This window comes from Mytilus trossulus, chromosome 7 (assembly GCF_036588685.1).
Source record: "Mytilus trossulus isolate FHL-02 chromosome 7, PNRI_Mtr1.1.1.hap1, whole genome shotgun sequence".
NCBI lineage: Eukaryota > Metazoa > Mollusca > Bivalvia > Mytilida > Mytilidae > Mytilus > Mytilus trossulus.
Window position 1 is genome coordinate 46,502,030 of NC_086379.1, and position 6,098 is coordinate 46,508,127.

Sequence of the window (6,098 nt, forward strand, 5' to 3'; positions counted from 1 at the left end):
CGGCTAATTTCTGTTCTCCTTTCTGTACAAGCTCTTGGATAAATTCTGTTTCATAAAAATTGATAACAAATCTGCAAGAAGAGGAGTGCAATTGGTACACATTGGGATTCCAATCGTCTGTTGGAAGACCAAACTACCAAATTCAACAAATGTAAAAGTCAAGCATGACAGTGATATCCTCTTCGGTATATTTTCTCCTTGACTATGTATGATTTTTTACAAGGTAAGCTGAATAAAGTGGTGTATACCGATGTGGAAATAGAAAGCTGTAGTCCTTCTTTCTTTGTATGCAGTACCCCGGAAATATTTAAAAAGATTTACAGTATCAAAATTACAGCTTTTTATCCCTTCTTCATTCGAATTTTGTTGTTGGAGACATAGATTTTTTCTTTGCAGCCAATTGAGTTATAAAATTGACTGTATTCTGTTCGTTATAATTGTTAACCTTGTTGCATACATTTTGTTTTTGTTTACAGGATGATGATATCAAGTTTTTAGTTTTAGAAACTTGAAAGTGGATATTGTTAATAACATAAACAGTTGTTACACCTCATATAACAACATTATTTAGCTTTTGCTTGTTACTTTGTAATTAGTAGATATCGTTTTGTTACTACAGATGGAACTTTCGATCAAGATTGCTTTAATAGATTTTTGCTACTCACAAAATATACAAGTTAAATTGCAGCCTGTATTTCAGTGGTTGTTGTTTGTTGTTATATATTATGCTTGTTTTTCATTATTTTGTTTACATAAATCAAACTGTTGGTTTTCTCGATTTAATTGTTTAACCTTTGTCATGCTGAGGATTTGTATACATAGCTATACAATATTGTTTGTACTTATACGATGACCTTAAGTTTTTTTTTCTCATTTTGTATATTAAGCCTTTGTTGACAGTGACAATGAAAAAACGACGAAAAAATAAAGCTTTGTCACATGTTTCTTGTTAAACTATTATGGACAGTTTGGGGATAGATGAATGATTGATGCAACTGCGCATCAATTGAATTGCGTAGGTCATTCTACTTTTACGTCAATCAATATAAAAATAAGAAGGTGTGATGTAATTTTCAATAAGATAACTCTCCACCGGAGACCAAATGACATAGAAGCTTATTTCAATTTTTAAACAAACATCCTTAGTCACACTTAAGAAATTCCTTTTTACGGTTGTGTCTGCACACTTGGGTAAATTACCCATCTGTGTTAATCTTTTGAGACCCGTTGCGAGACACATTATTCTAATAGATTTCTTATCTGAGTGCATATCTGTTTTATGTTAAAGTTGAAAGTCCATCTACGGCAAATTTATTTCTTGTTAAGTAGAAAATGATATTGTTTTGTCAATATTTTCAAACAAACACATTTGACTCAACCTTCATAGATCTTCATAACATATACTTGATTTGTCGGAATAAGTACTTTTAACATTGATTCTTTTTATAGTTAAATGAGTCATTAAAACATGACTTTCCAATTTAAAATCTTAACGTATGCTTAGAAAACTTAAAATACGTTTTACATGTTTAAATATAACATCCTAGTTTTTAATAATTAAAAAAAAATATGTGTTCACATTTGAAATTTTAGATTCAACTTAGGTACAATGTATATCAATTTCAGACTACTTTTTAAGATCCATTATTTTGTCAGTAGAAATATTAATCTCATTATATTAGACAGTTGCAGTATCGTTTTCCCTTCTTTAATAGAAATGATTTGTATCTCCAAAATAATGTTCACATGACATTTAGAATCAGTAAAAATGTCAGATACAACGAAAGAGTTGTGAACAGTACAAGTGTCCTTTGTTTTCGATCGAGACATCTCTAATATATAAAGTAAGTTCGTACATACCAGAGATAAGATAGTCGTTGAAAACGCTATTTTAAACAGATATACTGAATGCTGCTAATAGACTTTCCAAGGTTCCGGTTAATTTTTGGCTTCCTAAACCACGTTAATACCCCTACGGAGAAAAAAGAAATTAGTCTTCACGTTATATGTTGAGTTGATGCGTCAAGTAATCATTGATATGAAACTTTCCGATTCGATGAAATTTACAGAGGAACATAAAACACCACTTTGCATGGCCTTCACACCAGGCAGGAGTCCGAATTATTATCTACATCACTTTAAAAAAAGGAATTGAATGTGTGAAAAACAAATGATTTTCACAGAAAAATTTATGGATGTGTAGTTTGAGATTTGACAATTTTCAGACAAATTCCAGACCATTATTATTGGCAATTTATATCCATTTCAACAGGCATTCACTTATAATGAAATATTTAAATCAGTAATAATTCTGAAAATTAAGGAGAAAAAGGCATTTTTTTTTCGATTTTCTGTTTAAGTTCAATCAAAGTTGTATGTAAAATTACAGCAAGATCTGTGACTAAGCCAATTTACTCTAGCTTGCCATGATCTTAATTATTAAATTGGTTTGTAAGATTGAAATTGAAGTTCATTCAGTTGTCAGGAGGACAGGGAAAATTAAGTAGTTATAGTAATTAACCAACCAATTTGTGTTTACATAAAGCAAAATTTATATATGTTTAGTGTGATTAAGGTAATAAGTAAAAGGTAAGGCCACTGGGACATTGACTAGACGCATTGTGATAAGTAAGTTCACACTTAAATATTTTCCATTAATCCTTTTTCATCATATGATAAATCGGTAAATACAATAATTTTATGTTTTTTAATTTCTTTACGTTAATACGTCGATGTAACACTTACGTTAAATTAAACACATCAATGTTGCCTCAGACTGTAACACGATATATTCATTGTTGAATATACACTTTTAGTTTAGTTCTTGTTACATTACAAAGGATTTGGTGTTTAGTTTGAACTATATATAAGCTTAACATAATGAATGTTCACTCAAACATTGCAATATCAACTCTGAATAATCAACACTTTTTTAAATATCGCGAAATAATCATTGGTCACAATAGTATTCTTTTTTTTTTTTTTATCTATATGCAAAACTTCTTACAGAACAGTAAGGAGAAAATTCAACACTCAAAATATTTGATGTAATATTGCACGTACGCTGTTGCGAAGCTAAAAAAATGGATATTTGCGACATAATAACTCATCATAACTTTAGTTTACTATTTGACGATTGATTTTGCATCATAATTGATGTGCACCATTGTATTTTTTCAATATAAATATAATATAAGTAACCCGAGGTGTAGAATATTAAGAACGATATATAATTCGTTGATTGCGTTTCACGCAATTGTCATGAGATCTATGATTTCGTTTTCTTTATCAACAATTAGCATGGTATCAACCGGGGAATTTTGAGATAATTATGTTCCCTTGTCATGTTTGTCTCATGAACTTTATAATTGTTGAACCAGGGAAAACATACACTATCTGTAGTTGTTTTATACAAGACAGCTCGCAATTTTTTACGGGTACCTTCAAATTGTTGTTTTTCGAAAGTTGCTTATGAACTTCGGAATTTCTAAGGTCTGCGCAACCAGTATAGATGTGTGTGTGTTCGTTTCAAAAATGCACGTTCTGTTTGATTTTTAAATTAATCAAAAACCACATTTTAGTTAAGCATATTTAATTTTTCGAAAAACTAAGGATTTTCTTATCCCAGGCATATATTATCTTAGACGTATTTGGCACAACTTTTTTGAATTTTGGATTCTCAATGCTCTTCAACTTTGTACTTGTTTGACTTAAATATTTTGGATTCGAGCGTCACTGATAAGTCTTATGTAGACTAAACGCGCGTCTGGCGTACTATATTATAATACTGGTACTTTTTATAACTATTTGTATTTATATGAGACTTTGATTTATGTAATATCCCACGAAAAGGACAGAGAAAAAACAATACGACACTAGTGAAGAATGAAATCATCTCAAACTATCGACTAGTACTGCAACCAAGCAAACAAACACAAATATCTATTTACCGACAGTTTTTGTCGAAAAACTGTACTTAAAGCTTTTTATTATGTGTCAAATGTTCGATTAAATTATAAAGATGACTTAAACTGATCAATACGAAAAGAAAGCTAAATCATCATTGAATTAGCTACCATTTAAACAGTCCAGTCAACTTCCAAAGGGAGACTGAGGCTCTCTGAACTTTCTCGAAGATCTGCGTTTTTGCATTTTGTATTGGAAAATTGCCATCCGAATTAGGAGGGATGTTTTCTGTCTCTAATGCTAGACTTTCAAATAGAAAATATCAGATTTATTCTACCAACTTCGTGGTACAATCGAGGTTACACAAGAAAAGACATTAATTGGGGTTTCTCTTGAATTAACTAAATCAGCCGAGATTAACTTTTGCTGTATAAAGAGAATATTTCCAATAAAGGAATCCTTTATAAGACTGACTTACCATTTATTCACTAGTACGTATAACTTGTCACAACTTTTATATTTCCAAAGCTTTAAGGCTTAAGAAACGCCGTTGAGATATTCAGCATTTAATTTAGGCCTTTGTGAAAACTCGCATACAGACTCGGACTTCTTTTAAACTTTGATAGTTTTACTGTGCGTATTAATGTGTGTTTGCTCTTTCTACAGTGGCTACAAGTATAGGGGTGGGGGTTTGAGATCTCAAAAACCATGTTTAATCCCGACGCATTTTTGTGCCTGACCCTCTGGCCTTTGTGAGTCTTGTATAATTTTGAATGTCAATACTTTTTTTTCGGAGTTTAGTATGACGTCCATTATCACTGAACCAGTGCATAATGTTGTTTCGGGTCCAGCTGCAAAACGCCTCCAGGTGTGGAATTTTCTCGCTGCATTGAAGACTCAATGGTGGCTTTAGACTGTTTTTTGCTCTTTGTTCGGGTTGTTGTCTTTTTAACACATTTTTATTCTAAATTTTAATATCAGACTTTCAAATGTAACTGCACATGGAAGACATACACATAGTTTCGAGTTGTTTCTTGCTGGACGACGATCACTGTGTATCTGCTACCTATATAATGTAATTGTGATAAATCGTTGGACTTGCGAGTCAGAGCAGCCATTTTTTTGGTATAAGTGACCCGCATTTGTTTTGCTGATTCGTTTTTTGCCTATGGATCAGAGGTATACTACTGTAGCTTTTATGTAATACAAAAGTGGAATGTCAATTACAAAAGAAGAATGCAAAAGAAGTACGTCAATACGAAAAACAAAAGTTCAAACCCATATTAGAATTTACATATGTGATATTATTATCTATTCCTTCAGCTTGTTTTATATCTTTAATCTGATCAAACATGTGGCCGTGCGAGGGATCTTATATACTATGTCAAATTCAGAATGGAAATTGGGAACGTGCCAAAGAGACAACAACACAACCATAGAGCAAACAACAGCAGAAGGTCACGAACAGGTCTTCGTTCAATGCAACGAGAACTTCCTGCATCCGGAGACGTCCTTCAGCTGGCCCCTAAACAAATATAAACTAGTTCAGTGATAATGAACGCCATACTAAACTCCAAATTGTACACAAGAAACTAAAAGTAAAAAAAAATTACAAGACTAACAGAGGCCAGAGGCTCCTGACTTGGGACATGCGCTAAAATGCGGCGGGGTTAAAATGTTTGTGAGATCTCAACCCCCCTCCACTATACCTCTAGCCAATGCAGTGCATGTTAATCTGATAAAATTCATTAATAGTATATGCAGTAGTCAATATACGCATGTACAAACTAATTTTATTTGATTTAGAGCATGGGTTTATTCACAAAGCGAATGAAGCACGTCACATTAGAATTGAGTATTGGTTCTTGGAAGTTGAAAAAAACACTGCATTTTTGTGAACGGTACACATTAATTATGTTATTTCTTACGTAAGTAATAATGCAAAAGTTTCCTGATATGTTTATACTGGGGAAACAACATTTATGATAAATAATGCAATTTCTTGTAAAGGTTATTAGTACAATGTCTCTTGAAGGTTAAAACACGATGTCTTTTAAAGGTTAAAACACGATGTCTTTTAAAGGTTAAAACATAATGTCTTTTAAATGTTATTTATTTGAATACCTCACACATGCTCTGTCTGTAGCTTGAAAGCAGCACTAAACACATAAGTACGCAACTATTGTTTTTTT